Raw genomic sequence first — 26,912 nt, forward strand, 5'->3', positions numbered from 1 at the left:
ATGATACTTTATTGTCTAGATTTTTTTCAATGTAGTGATCCCAGAGTTTTCTTACATTCAGTTCATCAGTGAGATATATTATATCCTCTGGCTCTCACGTAAATTGTAATGGTAGGGGAGCCCAAGCGGGGATTTTTGCAGTTACTCGAGCGCGTCAGATTATCATATGTAAAGAAACCTGGTACCCTGCGGATGTACCTCTACCATATAGTCTCTCTTAACACAGGGGAGTTCGTTAAGGGGGGCCCGAAAAAAAAATCTATCCTTAAAAAAACTCGAAATTGTCAGATTAAGATAAGGTAAGTTAAGTACATGCAAAAGAGGGTATATTTAAAAAATCTGACGATTTGAGCCGGGTGTAAGGAAATGGGTGAGTCCTAAAGTTTCACACGAAAAGAGCGAATATTTCGCGAATTGAATGAGAGATCGAAAAACTAAAAAATATATGCTCAATATTTTTTAAAAATCTATCGAATGACATCAAACACGACTTCCTACGGAGAGGGGTGGGGGGTAAATTTAATATTTTAAATAAGAATCCCGCGATATTTCGCGAAATGAACATCAGATCGAAAAACTGTGAAATACACTTATTTAATATTTTTAAAAACTCTATCGAATGTCACCAAACATGACCCCCCACGGAGGTGTGGCGGGGGGTTACTTTATAATCTTAAATAGGAGCCCCCATTTTTTATTGCAGATTTGGATTCCATACGAAAAAATAAGTAACTTTTATTCGAAACATTTTTTTTAATGACGCATAGATGGCGTTATAATCGGAAAAATCGATTGTTGGAAATGGAAAATTAAATTAAAAAATGGCAAGCGCCCACTAAAATGGAAAATGTTACTTAACTTTTTTGGTTTTAGGACCTACTCTTCACAACCCAATAGGTCTCCAAAGCGCTCGAGTGACTGCACATTTAGCATACTTTGCTCCCCTACCATAATGTCCTTTACGCCCAGATGTCTTCTGTATAGTCTCAATTTGATGCTTCATTAAGGAAACGGTTTCTGATGAAAGTTTATTACTTTTAGCACTAGAATGACATCCCCGTTTGTCTCTAGGAATAGTACCATCCGTTTTTAAGCTATTTTGCAAATATTGTAGCCTCTGGCTAGAAATGCTATGCATGGAAAGAAATGCTTTATAGCATACTGGTATTTCACGTACATGATCGCCTCAAATTCGTATTTTATAGCAGTAAGCCCTGGTTATTAATGTAGCAGTTTCTTCCAGTTTTCTCGGTCGTCTACGTTGTATGTCAAGTGTGGTTATGAGACCACAAAGTCTTGTTCATACCTTGTTTTCAATAAATTGAACGCAGTCACAATAGATTGCCGCTCTGCGTCGGATGTATTTTTGAAACACTGGAAGCGTTTGCATTCACAACTTTCCCCAGTCTCATGTCCTTGTAATTTAAGCTTTTTCACCACGTCCCTCATTCGCCCAGTGGATTTCCGCTTTTTGCTATTTGTGCACTCCATAATATTATTTAGTTTAATGTGATATTTTGTGTATTATAACAAGATTTACGAAAATCATGAATAGATTTACGAAATCACTATGAATAGAAAAATTGTAACCTAACTTTTTTGACAGTGTTCTTTTGTGGACGTCCATTGTTTTAAAATTGCAGCACTGTGACTATCAATGTTTAAGCCGTGTTAGACGATTGATTTTCTTCAAATAACTTGTGACTTGCATGGTTTTAGTAAATGTATGATAAGCCAAAGAGAGAGATACCAGAGACCTACCACAGAAAATATAAATCACACAAACCATGTTTTTGGACTTTCATGGTTTAAGCCGTGTGCCCTTCATATTTATTAAAATGATTTAAAAAGACAGTTGTAATGATGAAAAATAATCTTACGGGTCGTAAATTTAAAAGTGTCAAAGTGTCAATCGGAAAATCAATCGATAATTTTAGAGCTCTCGTGTAATTATTACTACATACTGATAATCAAGTTAAGATATCAATAAAATATTAGTTAGGGTAAAACGCCAGTTATTGGACACGAGACAGTTATTGGACATTACAGTGTTAACTTACGATTATAAGATTTCTGCAAGTGCTAACAAGAGTATATTTCACTAGGTGGCACTACTCGCTTCTATATTACGTACATTCTTATGTCTATGTTCTGCCTTTAACGGGTTCTGTGATTTTGGCGGTAAATATTTTTAGGTTATGTGAGTGAAGTGACATTTAAGCATTGTGTTAAGCATCTGCTCTGACTTTTTTTTTCAAAACTACGTGTTATTTTTAAGGTAAGATTGTATTTTTATTTAAAAGCGTGTAGTTAAGACACTTATAGTCCCTAAGGTAGATCGCGTACAGTAATAGGGATTTTAATTTGGATTTAATTACGCCTGTCCAATAACTAAACTAGAAAACTTGCTGAATTCTATTATGGGACACCTGTCCAATCACTAGATAACTATACTTACCACATATTTCTACAATTTTCAACGTGTTTATGTATAATTAACTGGAGATAGCAGTAAAATTAATTTAGTAATCGATTTGACAGTTATTGGACAGCTGTCCAATAACTAAATTTGACCGTCCAATCACTAAATTGATTTTTTAGGATTGTAGTAAAATGCCTAAACTTAGAAAATACGATAAGAATAAACTTATAGAAGCTGTTAAGGATGTCCAAAATGGCACTGAATCGTATAGAACAGCTGAAAAAAAATATGGAATTCCGAAGTCCACTATAGAATTTAAATTAAAACATCCGGAACATAAAGATACACTTGGACCGTCTCCTATTTTAACTTGCGAGGAGGAGAATACTCTTCAAATATGTCCATCTACTGGAAAAGTATTTGCTATGAAAGGTTCAAAAAATGTTTATAATGTTGAAAAAAGCTGTTCAAAAGAAAACGTCACTGTGATGTTTACGTTTTCAGCAGACGGTAAAATTTGCGTGCCTATGGTTATTTATCCTTATCAACGTATTCCAGAAAAAGTTGCTAAAGGCATTAATCCTAAATGGGGTGTGGGCAGAAGCGATAATGGTTGGATGACGGCAGAGATATTCTATCAGTATATTGCGAATGTTTTTTACCCCCACCTAATTGAAAATAATATTAAGCTTCCAGTTATTCTTTTTGTAGATGGGCACAAGAGTCACTTAAGTTACCAATTAAGTCTATTGTGTAATGAACTGCAAATTGAAGTAATTGCACTTTATCCTAACGCCACAAGGATTTTACAACCATGTGACGTCTCTATTTTCCGTCCACTAAAAGAAGCTTGGCGGCAGTCAGTAAGAGAATGGGAAGAACAGCATCCAGGAGGGGTAGTCAATAAGGTTGTATTTGCTTCTATATTGGAGCAAGCTACAAAAAAAAGTTGTAAAACTGAAACAGTAGTAAATGGTCTCAAGGTTTGCGGATTGTTTCCATTTAAAGCAGATGCTATTGACTACACAAAATGTTTAGGTAAAGAAGTAGTAAAAAATTTAATCATTTCGGATCATCAAAAGAAACCCAAGATGGACTATAATACTTTCGTAAATATCTTAGGTCCTGAAAAAGTTCATAGCTTAGAGAATTTAAAAGAAAATCAAAAGAATAATCTACCTAGCGACGATAATTTGAATTTGTTGTTCAAAATCTGGAATTTTTTTGAACATGATCCAAAACATTCTGATAACCAAATGGTTCTAAAAAATAGAGACACAAACATTAATATTATTCAAAATATAGCTATCACATCTCCGGTTAAAAATACTGAAATAAAAACATCAGAAAAAAGTGGTATTGAAAATGTAAATATTTCTGAGAGTAATAGTACCAATGATATCCATATTCAACAATATAAAACTAATGTTTATGACTTACCCTCTACAAGTAAAATTATTGTTAAACACGAATTGTTGGGCAATTTTTTAACTTCTCCTACTGTACTGGAAAGAAAAAATAAACGTAACACGGAAAGACTTCCTTTTGCTATTACATCTGCACGATATCAAGAAATGTTACGAAAAAAGGAGGAGTTAAAAGAAGAGCAGGAAAAACAAAAACAAGAAAGGAAACGGAAAAGAGAAGAAAAATTAACCAAAAACCAGTGTAGCAACAAAAAGAATTCAAAAAAAGTCAAATGTTCTATTTTTTCAAATGATATTCAATCGAATAAATTAACATGCGATGACTGTAGTCTTTATTATCACGAATGTTGTATTCCTGTTAAGCATAGACAGCATATACCTAACGATGGTGATCTATTTATATGTCACAACTGCTTCAATCTGCAGGATAGTGATTCCGATGCTAATAACAGTAACCAAGACAGTGAGGATGAAGATATTGACGAACTTTTCACTCAATACAAAGAAGCACAGAAGCAATTATAAAATTTAATTGTGTCAACAACTGTACATAATAGGTACCCCATACCGCACAGAAATTTTGGTTTTTCTTGTAATTTTCATTTATTTTTAGGTTTGTATTGTGTTAAAGCAGTTGTCCAATAACTAATTTTGAGTGTCCTGTAACTAAATAAACTGTCCAATAACTATAATTTTTGTAACTATTTTTAATAAATATATATTGACAGAAAAGATTTAACCCTTTCTTTAAATCCTTTTAGCCATATTGTAATAAACTGTTTAGACTACGTTTTGTATAAATTTCAATTCAATCTGCAGAGAACAATGTGAATTACGAATTTTTAAAGTTGAAATTTTCTTAAGTGTCCAATAACTGTATGGTTTACCCTAATATGATTTAAAAAACACTTTTATTCATGAAATATTCTTATCAAATTACACTCGAACTCGAACTGCTTCGCCCTCGTGATACTTTGACATAATTTCACTTTGACATAATGTCAAACTGTTACTCGGGATACAAATCAATAATCTTGCAGCTCTCGTGTAATTACTACTGATTATTTTTTCACTAAAGATGTATTCATAGATTACAATAATTTATATACTATACAAGAAAAACTAATAATCTAGAGGAGAGAAACAATGATAAAGTGATTTGTTTAATATTATTATATTGTTAATGTGGAACGCTTAGATAAATTTTGAACATGTTTAACAACAAAATACTTGGATCACAGAATATATCCTGGTGTATTCTCGGCTTGGATCTTCCATAAATAGAGTGCGTTGTATGACAAAGATAGGCAATGTTAGATTTGGAAAATATCACCACGGACATGGTGTTCATTTTTTTCGAATCCTGAAAGAACTAATAAATATTTTTGATAAATTTAAACGCAGAATTAAAGACCATATTATTACCGAGGCCCTAAAGTCCCTCATACTAAATAAAAATTTTCTTTTGAATGAGATATTTAAAAGTACAAATCACACTAAATTTTCTTTTATTTTTTTACGATTCCCGATTCCATTGTAATAACCCATGACGACACTACAATCGATTTTTGTTGACAATAGCCAACGTGTTTCCATTGCAAAAGTAGTTGCTCAGTAAATGTAAATCACCCAATACAGCTGTCATAACTACTATACTTTCAGACAGAAATGAACCTACTACAGTATCTTCAGCAGAAACGACTACTATTACACCTTCAACAAAATGTACCTCTACAAATATATCAAATAATTCAACGTCACCAACAAAAATATCACCTATAACCCACTTTACAACGCACGGTTCATCAAATAGAGTTAATACAACATCAGCTCTATCCAAAACAAATATTCCCACATCAGTAGCCCCATCATCTCACACAACTTTAACTAAACTCCCTTCATCGTCTTCCATTCTACATAATAATTCTTGATCTGTTAATGAAAAGAAAGAGTATACAGCAGCACAAGAATTTAAATCCAACCACGAAAATATATCACAATCGTCCTACAAACGTACCATATCTGAAGCAATAACGCCTCCCATTAAGGCATCAGCTAGTGACAATGTATTTTCAAAGCCAACCCATGAAAAAAAAAATAATAAAACCAAAAATATCAACAATACCATAGAAATACCATAAGAAAAATCAACATGTTATAGATATTTTCCTAACTAGTTCGGAAAGACATACTTTCCGCATGTGACTGCAGTTTGCCGAACGACGCGAAGCGGAGTTCGGCAAGCACTCGAGTGCGGAAAAGAGACTTTCCGCAAGAGTTAGGAACAATATTTTTTCTACGAGCGTTTAAGAAATGGCTAAACCTTAATCAATTAATTGAATTAAGTATCATCGTTTGTCGGAAAAAATTTTAACTAAGTACGTATTTTCTGAAAAAAAAAATATATACTAAATATACTTACAATATAAAATGTATAAAAAAAATAAAAGTTTCTATTCGGGTTCGAACCCGCTTATCAGCGCAGTTAGTATTGAAATTCATTCACCTTAAACGTTTACCCACGGAGACCAAGCGTCATCATGTGCGAAGATCAACTAACTAAACGGATTTAACATTTGACAGTTCTGAATTAAATCAAATTATTTTGATTTTGAATTGAAAAACATAGAGTAAGAAAACAATATATTAGGTGAATATTGATAGAAATTTTGATGGTAATCATATTATGTAAATCAAAACATTACATACTAGTTTGGTAGGTTCTACCAAATAGGTAGGTACCTGTAAAAATTTTTATTAGGATACTGAAACATTTACAATTATTACCTACGTACCGGTCGCTTTTAAAAACTATTTAAAAAGGCTACAATTATAAACTTTTTTCTCTGCCATCACAACAATAAAAACTAATATGAATATACACAACATTAATTTGTTTATCCAAAATCTCCATATTGAACAATTATTGACAGATGATTTTAACACCCAATCAGATCCCGTATAATGTTTATACCATACTGTTGGTGTGCGCATGCGCCCAGTAAAATCAAAATTTTCACCCTCGTGCCTAAAGAAGTATAACTTCAAAAATAACGCTAATAGGTTTTAATAATCCCGAATTAAAGTCAATGCGGTGTACATCAATACAAGTTTTAATATTTTCAGTCATAGCAACGATGTCAAACAAAGCAGTTATTGTCAAAAAGCACATTACACACTTTAACATTACCACGTATCTTTACTTACGAATTTTAAAATAATTCAGTGATTTAGATGGCATCAAAATGACGAAGAACTACCCCCATCTATTCTCGAAGTTGTCAATAATCTTGACCTGTTACCGGAAACATATGTATGTAAATTTAGTGCGGAAAAGTAATGCGGAAAAATAAAACTATCCAAACTAAAACGCGTGCGGAAAAGTAGACTTTTTGCACGCTCGTAGAAAAAAGAAATATTCAATTCCGAAAAACAAATATGTATCAACTTTCGAGGAAATAGTTGATTAATTTGAAAACACTTAAGGAAGAAAATATGTTATCAAAGGTAATACCACGAGTCCTCTAAATTTTATCGATAAATTTTTTTGTTTTCACGAAAACTTCTTTATTTGGTAAAATTACGAAAACAAACCGAATGATAAAATCACGAGTCCGAAGGACGAGTGATTTTATCCATTTCGGTTTGTTTGAGTGATTTTACCCTAAATAAAGAAGTTTAAGTATGAAAACGAAAAAATTTATCAAGCAAAATTTAGAGGACGAGTGGTATTTGAAAAGATTATTTTGTGAACCAATATGTATTATTAGTAAGTACGGGCATCTGTGAAATATTTTTAAGACAACTAGGATCAATGTCTTAAGTAGGTTATAGATAAATTATTTTATGATTTAAAAATGAACCAATTTATTTATTATATTTTTAATACATAAAAAACTGTTTAAATCGAAAATGAACTATTATTATAAACACAATTTTTATAACTAATATGAGATTTTCCAATGTCGTTCGTAACGTCTAATCTGTCGTCATTTTCAGTATGATTAATTACAGTCGCAGTTGATTTACTGGCAATGCACTCAGTTGTAGTAGTTGTTCTAAGTTTATTAATATTTTTTTTATGATGTTCTTCATTAACTTGTAAATAAGGTTTTAACGAAGAAGCTGTGGTATGTCCAGTTATTTTTATTGCCTCCTGTTCTTGAATTCCTGCCTTAACAAGATGATATACTACACTGGATCGGCTTGAATGATTTGTTATTTTTCGGTTTTGTGTGTCCAATCCGCATTTTTTTGCAGAGTTCTTCAACCATTTAGCCATTTCATTTGGTCCAATGGGAGTATTTTTATACCATATTCCATTACCTGTTTGCCAGTATGGATTTGGGGTAAGGAAAAATCTATCGCTGGTATTATTTTTTCCACGCTTCTCCATGATTTTTTTATATAGTCTTATTGGGCACCTTTCTGGATCTTTAATGTTTGGTGTCAGCCATTTTGAATCCGAACACTTTTTTTGACCACCTTGGCATGTTTTGGTAAAAATTGGATTATATCCAATCCTTCCTGTTTCTCTGCCGGCATTATTTATTTCATATTTGAAATAATCAATTCTACAATGAACACCCTCACCACCGCGCCATGCTAACTCGTAAGAGACAACATGAAAAAATTTCATCTCTAATCCTAGCGGATTATTTTCATCACACGAGTCTATAATACTCAAATACTCTTTTTCATCAAGCGCTATAGCATTTTGTTTTCTTTTTTCGGGACGACTTTGTAACTCTTTCCTTTTTGCATTTCTCACATCTCTTGCCTTCTTAAATTCAATGTCGATAAACGGGTTAAAACTTATATTAAACTCTGAAAAATATTTTTCTTGAATCATTTTGGCTGTTACATTCCAAATAGTTTTAACAGAGTATTCCTTGTAATCTTCACCATTCATTTTCTTCATATTCATTCCCCAATCTTCAAGAACTTTTGCAATTTCTTGAATACTTGTATTATCATTCAACTGATAGTTCCTTACTGTGAAAAAATGCACAAATTGTGTCCAAACAGACCTTTTTGTCTTAATTGTATTTTGAGGCGTATTATTTTTTAACAAGTCTTTAATTGGTTCATGATTATTGCCGCCAAATCTAACGCTAACGTCCATTTTGTTTAAATTAAATTATGACGATGTTAAATCGCGAAAATTTAAATCGGTCAAAATTGCGCGGCCTACTTGCTTCGTGGTCTTACCCAGCTACGCTGGGTGAGTTCACCACAGTGCAGTGGTGTAATTGGTTTTGCCTAACCCCCAGGTGAATGCATTTTATTTAATTATTATTCACCCGTGTTTTTGTAATAATAAAATAGGGGAATGTAATTTTAGAACTATTTTACTAATTCTACTAATATAATGTGTATTTTAAAAGTAACTATTGTTCCAAAATATTACGTTGTAAATATTCGAATCCTTTTATGTGATAACACTGGTTTGTTGAAATCGGCAACAAAATAGAAGAATTAGTTGTGTGTTCTGTGTACGGTTTACATCGGTTCTGTTTGACGTTTATGAAAAGTTTAGAAATATTTATTTTGAAAATAAAAACTGTAGAAAATCTGAGTATATCGTGGTTAGTGTTTTTAAAATATCTATGTACCAGGACTGTTCATAAATTAAGTTAGTAAACACAGGTATGTACGTATTATGTGAAATTTAGGGTACCTTAAGTTTTATCAAGGAAGAGACTGTTTTATCAAGGAAGAGGCTGTTTTATCAGTATTACACTCAATGATTGGCTAGAACGACGCGTGGTGATTGGCTGAAAAAGAAAAAACGTCAGAATTTGACAGGTGAGAAAAATAATCAGTGTTATAAATCAGTATACAGCAGACATTCAAGCATTTATACAACTCTTATCCAAAATCTATTCATAAAATTCATATATATCCGAACGCTCATCTTCTTCTTATTATTCTTCTTGCGACTAGGATTACTCCTGTTTGTCTGCAACTTATTCTGTTTCAGTTGTTATTGACTGTACATTGTCTTTTTACCTTTTCGGCGGCCTTCCAACGGGTCTTCTGCTATACGGCTTGTTGTTTTTACAGATGTTCGCTAATATATCTGGTCCCATTCGGTTTACATGTTACATATATAAAACAACCATAATACTAACGAAATCTTGATAGTAGAGAGCCAGCAGATCGAAAGAGTAAAAAATTACACTTACCTAGGAACACTTATAATAGAAAATAATCACTACACTGCAGAAATCAAAGTCAGAATCGAAAAAGCCCGTTCTCCTTTTATGAAAATAAAAAAGGGCCCATGTAGCGAAGATTTAACATAAGCTCTTAAAGCACGCCAAGAAAAATGTTACGTATACAGTGTACTATACTATGGAGTGGAATCATGGACGTTAAAGCTAAAGACAATGAGACGACTTACCGTCATTGAAATGTGAACCTATAGAAGGATTATGAGGGTTTCCTGGGTAGATAGAATTACGAATATTGAAGTGCTGAGAAGAATAGGTAAACAGAAGGAAGTTTAACTTATTAGCAATTAAATGTAGAAAGCTACTGTATCTCGGACATGTGATGCGGGACGAGGTCGAGAAGTATGGCATCCTGCGACTGATAATGCAAGGAAACATAGATGACAGAAGAAGCATCGGAAGCAGACGAATTTCATGGCTGAAGAACCTGAGGGAATGGTTTGGATGCAGCTCAAAACAACTAATAAGAGCTACTGCCTAAAAATTTAAACAGCTATGATGATTATCAACCTTTGGCAAGAATATTTGGAGAAGAAGAATATTTGTTAACCTAAGTAGTGTACACTATGTACTATATTAAGGAAAAACTATCTCATGTATTGTATATAATATACAGGGTGTAACAAAAATACAGGTCATAAATGTAATCACATATTCTGGGACCAAAAATAGTTCGATTGAACCTAACTTACCCTAGTACAAATGTGCAAATAAAAAAAGTTACAGCCCTTTGAAATTACAAAATGAAAATCAATTTTTTCTAATATATCGAAAACTATTAGAGATCTTTTATCGAAAATAAACATGTGGCATTCTTATGGTAGTAGTATCTTAAGTAAAAATTATAGTGAAATTTGGACACCCCATAAAAAATTTATGGGGGTTTTGTTCCTTTAAACCCCCCCAAACTTTTGTCTACGTTCCAATTTATTTATTATTGTAGTACCATTAGTTAAACACAATATTTTAAAAAGTTTTTTACCTCAGTACTTTTTCGAAAAGTCAGTTTTTATCAAGATGTTTTGAATATTTTTCAAATTCACCACATATTTGTATATGGCTAAGTACGATTATGGAGACTTGGTAATAATATGAAAATTTATTTATGATTTACATTTTTAGGTATATTTTGAACCATATTAAAAAAGAAGTAATATCTCGATAAAAAGTGCCTTCTCGAAAAAATACAAAGAGGCAAAAAAGTTTTAAAAACACTGTGTTTAACTAATGCTTTCGCAGTAAAAGCTTAATTGGAACATACACAAACACTGGGGGGGTTTAAAGGAATAAAACCCGCATAAAATTGTTATGAAACATATTAAAAAAGAAGCCGCAACTCGATAAAAACTGCCTTATCGAAAAAATACTAAGAGGCAAAAAAGTTTTCAAAAAAATATTGAATTTAACTAATGGTACCACAATAATAATTTAATTGGACCGTACACAAAAGTTTGGGGGGGTTTAAGGGAACAAAACCCCCATAAAATTTTTATGGGGTGCACAGATTTCACTATAATTCTTTCTTAAGATGTTCCTGCCATAAGAATGCCACATGTCCATTTTCAATAAAAAATCTCTAATAGTTTTCGATATATTCGAAAAACTCAATTTTCATTTTGTAACTTCAAAGGGCTGTAACTTTTTTTATGTGCATATTTGTACTAAGGTAAATTTGGTTCATTCGAACTATTTTTGGTCTCGAAATATGTGACTTAATTTATGACCTGTATTTTCGTTACACCCTGTATTATATGTCGATACTAACCTCAGAGGTTGATGATACTATTTTTGTAAAAAAAACTCCGTGTATTAAGAAGATCTTATTTGTTAGGACAGCTTAAAAGCCGCAATCATGTCGAAACATTTTTAAGAAAACCAATTTATTTCTTTCTGTGATCAATCTGAAATCCTAATATTTTTTTGGCTGCCGCTGAAACTGTTTACGTTGAAAATGTAAAAATAATAAAAGAGTAACGTCATAACTTCGTAACAGGAAAAGTATTGACTTAGATTGGTTGAGGATTTATTGTAAAGCACGCCAATGCTTTGAAAATGGTGCTTCAGAATGAGTGGCATTCAGTCGACTTGACTTTCAATTCCCGATTTTCTGACAAGGATTGTGTTTGCAAACGATGAAAAGTCGGCTTCTCCGGCATGCACACGACAACGAAATATAACTGCATTCAATTCCTGATTTAACAATACATTCCGTACTCGCATACGAGAATTTACCAACATGCATTATGCATTATTTTGCGGTTTCTAGTTTGTATCCAATTAATGCGTTGTATGGGGAGCAGATTTTAATGAAACTTTCTCTGTTAGACGATATGCGGAATTTTTTTAATTATTGGTAATACACCGAATGCAATTTGAATTATTATGCATACCCGCGAAAACCAAAATACATATTATGGTATTTACTAACAAACTCGGTATTTTGAAATATGTAGTTATTTTTCTACGGCCGTGCTAAAAGAGCCACTTTCACGCACGCATTTCGTTTCCGAAAGTTGCACTTTCCCGCACGGCGTCCGTGAAAGTAAATTTTCCCGAAAGTAAATTACCTTGTAATATGGCATTATAATATATTATAATACATGCAATAAACTAATATGTAGATATTATTTACTAATTTATTTAAAATTTATCTTATTGTGATCATGTTTTAATGACATTAGCGCGATAATTCGATGAAATAAAAATATTTTGACATCATATTTAAAAGTCAGATCAGTAGACAATTTCAATGGTTTTGAATCGTCGTCATGAAAACCAATATCGTCGTGGTGGTAACCCATTATATTGAAAGTTTGGTTTTGACAACATTGTCAAAGAATTAATTTGTGTATTTTCACGTCTAAATAAAAATTGATATAACTCTATTTTTTGTGGCTTTTTTCCAAACGTACGGCCCTAGAAAAAATATTGTTCCTAACTCATGCGGAAAGTGATACTTTTTAAAAGTACTTCACCCACAGTTTCATACAATATTTTATCTATGACCAACAAATAAAAAACTGTAACTCTTCGTCACTGGAATTTATTTCTATTCTACAATTTTTGTCGTAATTTATTGCTCATGTCATCACCATGACAACGCGAAAGTTAAGGATATTTGATTATATGAAAGTGTGTCAAAAACAGTGGGAAAAAATAAGTCTCATTTAAAATACATTGTTACTTCACGCACACTTTAAACACTTCACGCACTGCTATTCTATAATGACAGTTTTCACAAACTAAAAACTTATACATAATATGACATAGAGTGGATAAATGAGTATTTATCAAACTTTGTAATAGGCCATTTTAAAGCTTTTTCCATTCTCTCGAAGATGTTCGTACTAAAAAAACCATAAGTCTTAAGAGCATACAGTAGCGATCAACAGGTAGCAACAAACGCGGTCCAATATTGCGGCTGTAATTTTAAATATTTTGTCGAGATATTTGGCACACATATTCGTAATATAATAAAGAATGGCGCTACAGAGCCCAATTTCAGAAATATGTTAGAAATATGAATAAAATATTACAAAAAGGAGCCTGTACCGCCATTAAGAAAGAAAACAAAAATACACTTTCCTCAAATAAACTTTGCTATCCCATACCTATATTTTGTGTCACATTGGATCTACTAAAAATCGATTTTGTATAACAAAAAATGGAACGTGACTGACTCGGCAACATTTCGCGACGATGAGTATAAAAATTATTGTTTTTGACAGTATAATAAATGTCACTGTCAGTGTCGAATTACCGACGAACTGTTGCCTCACTGTTGAAAGTTCGCAGAAATTTGGAAAAACAAAAACATTGATGAAGCGCTACTTTTTACTCTTAATATTTTCATTGATTTGAAAAAAAAAAAGAAATAAATCTGTTTTTTGACACTAAATTGTTTATAAATAAAAATGGCCGCCACATCCTACGCAGGAAATAGTTACAATTCGTTCTTATAGGTATTATCTACCTGTCGACAAAACGCTTTAGTACCCTGGTTGTTAAAGTGTCACAAACAGGGTATATTTTTTTCTTATTACCCTGGCCTACAAATCGCGGCGTTTAGATTGGATGGAAAAAACTAAAAAAAAATTAGACAACATTTAGATAAAATGCCATTTTCAGCATTTTTTTAACAGAATAAAGCAAGCCGATAATGGTTTGTAATTTTTTTTTGTAAAAAATATATACGTAAATACTTTAAATAAAAAAAGTTTGAGCTTTATGACTTAAGTAAATTTTTTCAAAAAAGAATCTCAAAAATGTAATTTTTTGAAAAATCTCAAAGTTTAACCCCTTGTATATCTGATGGGCACGGATGAAAAAATTTGAAATTTAGCTGAATGTTAGCCCGTAGCAAGAAGAATAAGGAGTAAAAATTTGGAGTTGCAGACTTACGTCATATAGGAGTTACAGGCCTGAAAAAAATGACCAAAAATCAAAATGGACAAAATTTGAGAGTTTGCGGGCAGGGTAATTAAAATTCAAATAAGCTGTCTAATGAAATAAAAATTAATCTATTTTCACCAGATTTCACAATGAATACAAATTTATACAGGGTGGGCCAAAGAAAAGAGTTCGCCTCGATATTTGGCAATTGTTAGATTTTAAGGGAAAGCCGAAACAGTCGTTTTTTATTTTTGAATTACAATTTTTTTATATATATTTCATACATATAGTATATAGTGACATCATCCATCTGGGCGTGATGACGTAATCGATGAATTTTTAAATGGGAATAAGGGTCGTATGTTATTTCATTTGAAAGAGTGTTCAATTCTCTGTTTAATAATATAAACAATAATATCATTATTTGTACAGGGTGGCCAAAAAATAATTTTTGAATTAAATTAATTAACAAAAAGAAGAATGTATGTAATTTATTTAACTCAAAATACATTTTATTGCTGTCAGAAAATAGAAAAAGATTATTATTTGGCAAATGAACATTGCTTTTTTGCTTAAATTAAATGTTCAAACTGTCAAGATGTAGGTGGTAGGCTGTTTGTGATTTAATTTAACCGAAAAGATATGCTTATTTGTGAAATAAACATATATTCTATTTTCTGACAGTAGTAGGTACAATGCATTTTGAGTTAAATAAATTACATACATTCTTCTTTTTGCGTCAATTAATTTAATTGAAAACAATTTTTTTAGTCACTCTGCATAAATTATACAGATAATAATGTTAATATTACTGAATAGAGAATTGAACACGCTTTCAAATGAGATACCACACGACCCCTATTCCACCTAAAAAAACATCGATTACGTCATCACGCTCTGAAATGTATGCCAAAAAATTGCAATATAAAAATAAACCTATTTCGGCGTTTCCTTAAAATCTAATAAGTAGCTATTGCCAAATATCGATTGCCCACACTGTATAAATTTGTATTAATTGTGAAATCTGGTTAAAATAAATTAATTTTTATTTCATTATACAGTTTATTGGAATTTTAAGTACCCTGCCCTCAACGCTCAAATTTTGACCATTTTGATTTTTGGCCATTTTTTCAGGCGTGTAACTCCTATATGACGTAAGTCTGCAACTCCAAATTTTTACTCCTTATTCTACTTGCTAATGGCTAACATTCAGCCAAATTTCAAATTTTTTCATCTGTGCCCATCAGAGATATAAGGGGTCAAACTTCGAGATTTTGCAAAAAATTACATTTTTGAGATTTTTTTTGAAAAAATTTATTTAAGTCTCAAAGCTCAAACTTTTTTTATTTAAAGTGTTTACGTATATATTTTTTACAAAAAAAAATTACAAACCATTATCGGCTTGCCTTATTCAGTTAAAAAAATGCTGAAAATGGCATTTTATCAGTTTACCTTTTCAAATTTTGAGGTTCATTTAAGGCCTTAAGGGTAGTTTGAAATTAAATATTGCTATAGGCCATTATTTTAGAACATACCTTTCTAAAACGTTTGGTTTTTGATTCTTTATTCTAGGACAAACCTCAGTGAAAATATTGGCTATAGAGCGAAGCCATGTTTTCCGTGAAAATGATCGATAGTCTTTAACAAAAATAGCCGTCATCTGCAAAATAAATTTTTTTAAAAATAAAATAAATACAATTTTGTGCTTTCTATAGACTGAAGTTTAAAGGGTAGAAAAATAAAAAATATTAAAAATAGTCAAGCAACCAACTTTGGCACACTTGGCTTGGATTGACCCTATAACAACTCGTAATACAGGGTGAGTCATGAGGAACTTCACATACTCCTACCTCGTATAGAGGCTCCTATGGGGAATAACAAATGACCATTAAAAAGTGTCTGCTCACCTTGTTTAGTAACATACAGGGCGAGTTTCGCATTTTGACAGAAATTGATATTCGTCATAATTTTTGAACGGTCAAATCGATGTGTCTCTTATTTTGGTCAATCGTTACACTATTACCACCTAATCAACTGATTAATTCAAACTAGAAAAAAATCAGGTCCGGCTTTAAAAAATTAGTTTGTTTGGGTCTTAGAAAAAATTTCACCCTGTATACGCTTTTTGAAAACTCTAATATGAATTTTAAAAATTAGACAAATAGGCAGTTAAAATGATATATGTATTTATTTTCTCCCTACACGATTACTTAATTTTTTATGAAAAAATCAAATTTGACTATGAATTATTAAAAATTTGGTAAAGTGAACCATAGATTTAAAAAAAAAATTAACTTTTATTACAAAAATGAATTTTTTTAAACAAATATTTGATTTATGATACCACCCAATCAACTGATTTATTCAAACTAGAATAAAATCAGGTCCGGCTTTAAAAAATTAGTTCGTTTGGGTCTTAGAAAAAATTTCACCCTGTATACGCTTTTTAAAAACTTTAATATGAATTTTACAAATAATTCTAATAATTCAATAATTCATAACGTATATAAATTTCTGTCAAAATGCGAAACTCGCCCTGTATATTATTAAACAATGGGAGCAGACACTTTTTAATGGCCATTTGTTATTCCCCATAGGAGCCTCTATACGAGGTAGGAGTATGTACAGTTGCTCATGACTCACCCTGTATAATTATCTGTATTGTAATTGTATTGTACCTGTATATTGTAATGTGGAATTATCTATATTGAATGGCTGAATAATTATCTAGCAAATCGCAAGCAGAAGGTTAAATTCAATAATTGTATGTCAGATGAACTTAACATTGATCTAGGTGTACCTCAGGGCAGTGTCCTAGGGCCATTACTTTTTATTCTCTACTTGAATGATATAGAGATCTGTTTGTTGATTGTGAGTTTGTCAATCTTTTTGCTGACGATACGTTAATAGCTTGTAGTGATGTATGCTTGGAAAATGCAGTGGCAAAAATGAATTCAATTCTGGAGGCTGTTTATAATTATTTAACATTAAACAAGTTAAAATTAAATGTATCAAAGACAAAAGCTCTAATTGTAACCAGTAGATATAAGTATAACAAAATCAATATAAATAACATTAATTTATCCATAAATGGTGAAAATATTGAAATAACAACAACTATTAAATACTTAGGATTTCAACTTGATAACACTCTTTCATTGGAAGATCATTTTGTTTATATACACAAAAAAATCAGCAAGAAATTATACTTTTTAACAAGAATAGCAAAAAATTTATCTTTAGAAACTAGACTTACTGTATATAATACAATAATACAACCTCATTTTGATTATTGTGCATCAGTCTTATATTTGTTCAACCTAAATAAAATGGGGCAACTTCAAAAATTAAAAAATCGTGGTATGCGTATAATATTAAGAATGGGTCGATTGACACCAATAAAGTTAATGCTGAATACATTGAACTGCATAAAATCCTTTATAAAAGGTATATTTATTAAAATCCCTATACAGGGCTACATCAAAGACAGAACTAGTTTTCAATCGGTTGACCGATCATCATCAGTGCAATCCTAAAATGTGTACAACCAGATAAAATGATGCAAAGTATTTGAAATGTTGACTAAGGTTAAAAAATTTTTATAGGTTATACTCACTTAGAATCTACATGCAAGCCACCAAAGTAAAAATAACAGGGTAAAAACCCTTTACAATTGATCCGTCATCGGAACATATGACTAAGATGTGAATTATAACATGGATGATTAAGATATCCAATGTTTTTCGCCCGAGGTATCAATGAGCTCTATCTGACAAGTTCACATCATGACTGTATGGAAGCAAGTGATTTTGATAACGGAAATTCTGAATGGTGACATGACAAGAATGACAGTTCCACAGGAAGTTATATTTTCCCTGTTGTTTTGTGGCATTTATTGTAAAATTTGTTAAATTAATAACAATAAAAACAGTTGTTCCCACTGTGGTAGATAGTCTGTAAAAATGGAAATAGACTTGATGTAAATGTTAAAATATTGTAATGGAGGAATTAGGCAAACCACATTACACATAATACAGACAACTTAATAAACGTTATCAAACCCTTTATATGTGATATCTAGGGCTTAGAAAAGCAGTTGTGTGTTTATTTAAAAGTTATCAATTATATTAGAATAATTGGACGTTGTTATAGTATGTGGAAGTACCATAAAGAAGAAGAAGACATTGAACTGGTTTTCGGTATATCAAAGGTTTCAATATTGTGCATTGATTTTGGTTTATAAAATTAAAAACAATATAGCTCCTGATTATTTTCAGCAATTTATTAATTTTCCTAATACACACATACACGATACTCGAAATAAAAATAACATATACTTTTCTAAAATGAATTATAGCAGCTCAATGAATTCATTAATATTTAGAGGTTTCAGAGAATTTAATGAATTGCCTAATGAATTAAAAGACTGTAGGACAGTTAAAAGTTTTAAAGATAAATTAAAGGTTTTCCTTAAAAATTTAAAGTAGTATGTATTTGAATTGGCGGAGAACATGCACAATATTTTTGTTTATTTTTATTGCCTATTATTGGTTGGTGAACTTGTTAATTTGATAATAATTCGTTATTAATTTTGATTATAATTGTTATTAACTTATTATTATTTTTTAATTTATTATTACATTTATTATTTTTTTTTTATTGTGAATCATTGTATTGATTGATTTTCTTTCGTTTTATATGTAAAAAAATATATTTAAGTTAAATTTGTATATTAGGTTACCTATTTTGAAATAAAGATATCTATCTATCTATCTATATATATTATTTTATAATACTTTTAAAAATTCCAGTTGTAATATCTCAAAAATAAGAAAAAGTAATGTAAATTCCAATTATTTTTTATGATATTTCCAGTCCCGAACGAAGTCGGACTTTCTGTAGCAAACATTTAGGAATATACATAACCACATCAAAGACTGCTAGCAAGTAGCTAACCGATAGTAATTACTTTACGATGATGGCTTAATTCAACAGAACCCATTAATACAGTGTTCTGAAGTCAAAGCCACATGTTTGCGTAGAGAAAACTCTAATATCTCCTTATTTAATGGTTTCGACGCTAGAGGCTTTAGTTTTCACACATGGAAATTAATTCTACTAAATATTTAGGGTAGATTCACAAATTAAATTGTAGAATCGGATAAAATATTAGTTTTGTAGATGTTAAAATTAACAAATAGCCCAGTAAATGAACGGGAAATTCGGCGATACCGTGTAACTTTCAGGGGCAACTCCGAATTGCATGAAAATTTGGATTTAGGTTCTACTTACCCTCCACTTCAAAGTTGAAATTGTGCCGTTGGTTGCTTTTACTTGGGGGGTGACAGTCACCCCTTCTCGGGGGTGAATAATTATACGTTCAAGATAAGACCGGAAATGGATAAATTGACTGATTTTAAGCAACTTTTGTTCTATAGAGTTTTTTACGTAAGTCAATACTTTTGGAGTTATTTGCCATTGAAAATATTGATTTTTCGACAAAAAAACTAGGTTTTCAGACGGTTTTTCGCAAATAACTCAAAAAGTAAATATTTTATCGAAAAAAATATCCTTAGCAAAAATGTAGCTTATAAAAAACCCAAAAAATGGTGTATCAGTAAAGTCTATCAATCAAATAAAAACAAAGTTGTAGCTCATGAAAAATACGTTCTTATTCGTCTAATTCCAAATCGAATATTTCAAGGTGAAATCACCGAAAAATTAAGCACTTTTCGGGAAAAACCCATTTAAACTTTTTTAAAGTGTTTATAATAAGCTTTGTTTTAATTGTTAACAAAAGTTTTAGCATTAAAAATAAGCGAGTTACGCTCAAAATAAAGTTGGCCCTCTTTTTTTTTTGTAAAAAGTCATGAAAATCTCGCCGTGTTTAGCTCCCCAAATGAAATTAATCGCTACCGCTTTACAAACAATTTACTTATTTATCTATTTTTTATATGATCTGTCAGTCTCACCGGTTTAAAGTGTTTATTTTTGAAAGGGTTATAATTGAGAAAGCTTGAATGGGTCACTAATCACGAGTGTATGCAAATTTTGAACAGCCATATCTTAACCAATTTTTGTATTACGGAGGAACAAAATGAAACTAGCATATTTATAATAGCAAAACCTACATTTTTTTACTCTTTAAGATTTTTCTTATCACTAATATTTTTAAGTAATTTTGAAAAAATGAAATTTTTCAAAAATTTTGAGAATTTTTTTTTAATATAAAACCAAATGTTTTCAAAAATAAGCACTTCAAACCAATCAAACTTACAGATCATATAAACAATACACATACAGTTAAAATAGATGGTAAAGCCAAACGATTAATTTTATTTAGGGTGCTAAATACATGGAGGTTTTCACGATTTTTTTTTACCAAAAAAAAGGGGCCAACTTTTTTTTCAGTATAACTCGTTTATTTTTGATGCTGTAAACTTTTTGTAAAAAACAAATAATAAGCTTTTTTCGATACTTTAAAAATGTTAATAAGGTTTTCCCGAAAAACGTTTCTTTCTTCGGTGATTTCGCGTTGAATTATTCGATTTGGAATTAGACGAATAAGAACGTATTTTTCATGAGCTTAAAATGTGTTTCTGCTCAATTTGTAGACTTTTCTGGTACACCATTTTTTTTGTTTTTTTTTTATAGGCTACACTTTTGCTAAAAATATTTTTTTCGATAAAATATTTACTTTTTGAGTTATTTAGGAAAAACTGTCTGTAAACGTAGATATTTTGTCGAAAAATCAACATTTTAAATCGCGAATAACTCGAAAAGTATTGACTTACGTAAAAAATTTTATAGAACAAGAGGTGCTTAAAATAAGTCAATTTATCCATTTCCGGCCTTATTTTAAACACGCGTTTTTCACCCCCCGAGAAGGGGTAAATGTCACCCCTCAAGTAAAAGCAACCAACGGCACAAATTTAACTTTGAACTGGAGGGTAAGTAGAACCTAAATCCAAATTTTCATGCAATTCAGAGTTGCCCCTGGAAATTACACTCCAAAACGGTCATTTATTGGGCTAAAAGGGATTTAGCTAAATTTGACATAGTAAATAAGTTTAAAAAGTGATAAAAAGTTGAAAAGAAGTTAAAAAAGAAAAGTTTATTTTTTTATATAATAATTGATAAGCAAACTCAGGCAAATATGCAGGCTGAAAAGTAAGATATAATATGCGCATATAATATATGCATAATATTTCTATCAAATATGCATTTATTTATGTCAAATATGCATAGCATGTATATGCATATATTATTTGTGTCAAATATAAATATAGATGCATTTATTTAAACAAAATGTGCACTTCATAATGCGTTTAAATACAAATCTTTTGTATGCAGAGGCGTAAAGGTTGGAATAAATTCATTTTCTCGAGAAAGGACGACTAGAAAAAAATCCCAAAACACGTCAATTTTTATTTTTAAATTATGACTTTTTGGCATATATATCATACTAGTGACGTCACCCATCTGGGCGTGGTGACGTCATCTATGATTTTTTTAATGGGAATAGGGGTCGTGTAATAGCTCATTTGAAAGGTAATTTAATTCTCTACTTAGTAATATAAACATTTACATAATTATTTATAGAGGGTGTCCAAAAACATATTTTTTTAAATAAATTTATTGACATAAAAAGGAGAATGCATGTGATTTATTTAGTCCAAAATACATTTTACTGCTCTCAGAAAACAGAAAAAAATGTATATTTGAAAAATAATCATTGCTTTTCGCTTAAATTAAATGTTCAAACTGTCAAGAGTAAGGTGGGTGGCATGGCGGCTTTAATATTGAATTTAAGCAAAAAACAATATTTATTTGTCAAATAAACATTATTTCCTGTTTTCTGATAGCAGTAAAATGTATTTTGAGTTCAATAAATTACACATATTTTTCTTTTTCTGTCAATAAATTTCATTAAAAAAATTTTTTTGGACACCCTGTATAAATATTTATATTAATGTGTATATTAGTAAATAGAGAATTGGATTACCTTTTAAATGAGCTATCACACGACCCCTATTCTTATTAAAAAAATGTAGATGACGTCATCACGCCTAGATGGGTGACGTCACTAGTATGATACATATGCCAAAAAGTCTCAATTTAAAAATAAAAATTGACCTGTTTCGGGATTTTTTTCCGAAATCGTCCGTTCTTGAGAAAATGAATTTATTCCAACCTTTACGTGCTCACTGTATAACTGAGTTCTTGTTTTCATAGGTGCCAAGAAATATGTTTTTAAAAAATCCACAAGGAAAAGAAAAGGGTTTTCCTGTAGTTGGCTGTATACCATCAATCACAAAATTGGAAAGAAATCCTTTGTAAAAGGTATAAAAATTTTTTATTAAAAATCCCTTAAAAGGGCTACATCACAACAAAACGTTTTCGATTTTTATAAAAAATCATCATCAGTGTTCGATAAACTGGATGCTAGCTGAGCCACAAAAGAAAAATATTTGGGTAAAAACCCTTTATATAAAATATAGATGCCTTAAAAGTGCATACTTCAGTAAAAAGGCCTGTGATGGTCACATGGCAAACAGGATAATGCCCTAAGGTAAGGTATACAGGTTTCCCAACACGTGGGAGCCAAATTGAGTTGATCACATTTCAATGACTTAATGGCAACTTGATCACATTTCAATGGCTCCAGTTGCCATTAAGTCATTGAAATGTGATCAACTCAATTTGGATCCCATGTGTTGGAAAACAAGAGGAAATGTATTTCTAATTTCTTCGTGGAAACGTGGATAAAAAATTTTCAAATTGTTTCCTACTTTAACCATGTAAGATGCAGCATCTGAAAGAAAAAGCAAAAATTTGTCGTTGGGTACAGTTGTTAAAGGAAGAAAAAAATTTGCTGAACTGTCTTGCAAAAACTTTAAAACTGTTCATGCGTTGGTTTTATCCAACTGCTTGGAAGCAATTAAATGTCATTTACAAGCTTGCTCATTTTTAAGAGATCTGATTAATAAATGTGCGATGTAACGTCAAGAGGAATCTATTGTTTCATCCACACATACATACATAAAAATAATTGTCTCCTATATCTAATTTTATTTTACTTAGTACCGCAGAATATACAGAATCGACCTCGTTTCTTCTTAAGTTTCTTTCATTTGGAATATCCCATTTGCAGTATTTTCCAAGAAACATACGCAAATTTTCATTTGATAATTTGGACAAAGGTATATTTGAGCTTAACAATGCTTCACACAAATCATGGTTAAATATCTCTTGCTCACTTGATTTCCGATTAGTTGATCGCAAGCACCTAGATATCGAATCTTGCTTTTTCTCCCACGATTCTAATTTCTTTTTTTTTGCCGGTGTGTAAAATATTTTTGCAGTACTGAGTTATTTGGAATTCTTTTTTTCGCATGGTGTCTGCAAAAACATTCCTAAAGTAAACTAAATAATTTATAGATCCAGGGTTATTTAAAGCATTTAAATGTGTAACAAAATAAGTTAACAACCAAAAATGTATATTTTTTGGTTTTCTGATTATTTTAATGCAACTTAAAGTACTTAGGTTTACTTGTTGGTTGTAATTGAATTTACTTACAATTTTACTGCATGTTGAGCAAAATACTTTTCTCATATCAATGATTTATTCTGGATATGTCTTAATCTATGACATATTCGCTTCTTTATACATTTTAACTACACTGGATAAAACTTTTTATCATTCTGTACACTCCAAAAGTAACTGCTTAAGTTCAATATATAAACTACATTGACATTTTCCTTACCTAAGTTAATAAACGGCCAATAAGAAGCCCCAATGGACTAAATCCTGGGAATTTTTACTTTCTATTATCAGGTACCTATTCAGAATTTGTTAAAGGATTAAGATGAGAATAATATTATATATTTTGGAAATATCAGGTGCGAAGGTATTATTTTTAAATCTACCAGTATATGCAAAATTCAAAAGAAAATAAAAAAATATGCAAATGCATATGCATATGCACTCTTGTATATTTGTCTGACTCTACTGATAAGGTAATAGAGGGACAAATAATAAAAATAAATAGGGAAAACCAAACAGCGGAGGTAAGAAAAGGATCGGATTAGCCTGGGCAAGTTTTGGGAAATTAAAATGGGTCTTAAAGAATAAAAAAATACAACAATATTTAAAAACAAGAGTGTTTGACCAGTGCGTACTCCCATTTCATAGATACACTTGGCAAATATGGAACTTGATCAAAGTAAATATGCTTAAAATAACAATGAAGACACAAAGGGCCATGGAGAGAGGAATGTTAGGGGTAAAGTTAAAAGACAGAAAGCAAAACAACTGGATAAGAAATGAAACAAACGTCAAAGACGCAGGACAACATATTATAGCCAGGCTAAATTGGAGTTTCGCAGGTCTTAATGCCAGACAAACGGACAATACGTGGAATACCACGATACAACAATGGAGAGCATGGACATGAAAGAGAGCAAGAGGACGACCCCAGATTAGATGGAGAGATGATATTAGAAAGATCGGAGGAACACACGGAGGTTCGGCAATATTATTATATACATTAAATAATAGGGGCGACACAATGCACTCTTGACGCACTCCTCGTTCTATATTTATGATATGACTGGTGTTTTCGTTCTCTGTTCGAATGCATCTTGTGTGGATCCAGTATGTATTACTTATGATAGCTACGTCATGTCCATCCAACCCTACTTCTTTTAGCACCTCAATTAATTTTCCATGTTTAATGCGGTCGAAGGGCATTCTATAATCGACAAAGCACACATAGGGGAAGGGCGGGCACAACGGGGTGGACGAGCAAGACGGGGTACCGCGATTGAGAACGAAACCCCCAACTCTATCTACTTTGTACCGTCACAGGTACTTGCAGGAGACCGGCCTCTGTAATTTGATCGAGTTTTAAACCGGTAGTGCAAACAATACCGTTGTAGGCGACTGAAGTGTATTGTGTGACTAACGGACGAGTAGTAGTTGTAATTGTTAAGAGCGATTTAAACTAAGGTAAGTACTGTTAGGTTATTTGCACATTATTTTTTTCCATTTCAGCTAAACATGTACTATTTTGAGCGTAATATGTCGTAGCGATTGTTTAAATAAACAATGTTTTAAGAATTTTTTAACACTTAACCTAAAAGTAGTGCAAAGCGGGCTAAACGGGGTAGAGTAGGGTAGGGTAAAATGGGGTACCCCATTTTACCCGTCCTTAAATTAGGTACTTTGTTTCAGATGGTGTTTAAATACAAATGTGTCACCCAGAGGCAGAGCTGGTCTACACAGTCTATGGAAGGGGCGGTCAGAGCTGTAAGCAACGGCGAAATGGGACATTACCGTGCATCGGTTCAGTTTAATGTCCCACAAACCACACTCGAACGTTATGTGAAAAAACGAAAAAATGATCCAGATGTGCCTATTTTAAAAACTATGGGAAATTACAAGCCAGTTTTTACACAGACGCAGGAACAGGAAATCGCTGGTTACCTAAAAAATATTGAAGAACGATTATTTGGGTTTACGATGGAAGAATGCAGAGGTCTCGCCTTTCAGTTAGCTGAATTAAATGGTGTTGATCATCCATTCAACAAAAGAACTCGAATGGCTGGAAAAGCTTGGATGCAAAGCTTCTTAAAGAGACATGCGGAGCTGTCGATAAGAAAACCTGAGGCTACGTCTGGAATGAGAGCTAGAGGGTTCAATAAAGTTGCTGTTTCACAGTTTTTTACACTACTGGTAGAAATAGTTGAAAAGTATAATTTTTCAGCCGAAAAAATATATAACGTCGACGAAACAGGAATTACAGTGAATCCAAAGGGAAGTTCCAAAGTTATAGCTACGAAGGGTAAACGGCAGGTGGGGAACTTAACATCCGGAGAACGCGGAGAGTTAGTAACTGCGGAGATATTTTTTTCGGCAGCAGGTGCTTACATGCCTCCTATGTTGATTTTTCCTCGCAAAAGAATGCAGCAAGGGTTCATGGATGGACTGGTGCCTGGTGGTTGGGTGGAGTTGAATCAAAAAGGGTGGATAGACATGGAACTCTTTTTTAAATGGTTTAAGAAATTCGTAAAATTTTCTAAAGCGTCAAAAGAAGCACCGGTGCTTCTTTTATTGGACGGCCACTCTTCTCATACAAAGAATTTGGAATTAATAAATTATGCAAGAGATAACGGTGTAATTCTCGTATGTTACCCTCCTCACACAACTCATCGGCTGCAAGCTCTTGACGTCTCATTCATGAAGCCGCTAAGCACTTATTACGATGACGAAGTGAGAAAATGGCTGAGAACCAATCCAGGTAGAGTAGTGACATTTCACCAACTCTCATCATTATTTAGTGCTGCTTTTATAAGGGCGGCTACAATGACAACTGCTATAAATGGGTTTAAAAAAACTGGGGTGTGGCCTGTAGACTTAGGTGTTTTTTCTGA

This window comes from Diabrotica virgifera, chromosome 4 (assembly GCF_917563875.1).
Source record: "Diabrotica virgifera virgifera chromosome 4, PGI_DIABVI_V3a".
NCBI lineage: Eukaryota > Metazoa > Arthropoda > Insecta > Coleoptera > Chrysomelidae > Diabrotica > Diabrotica virgifera.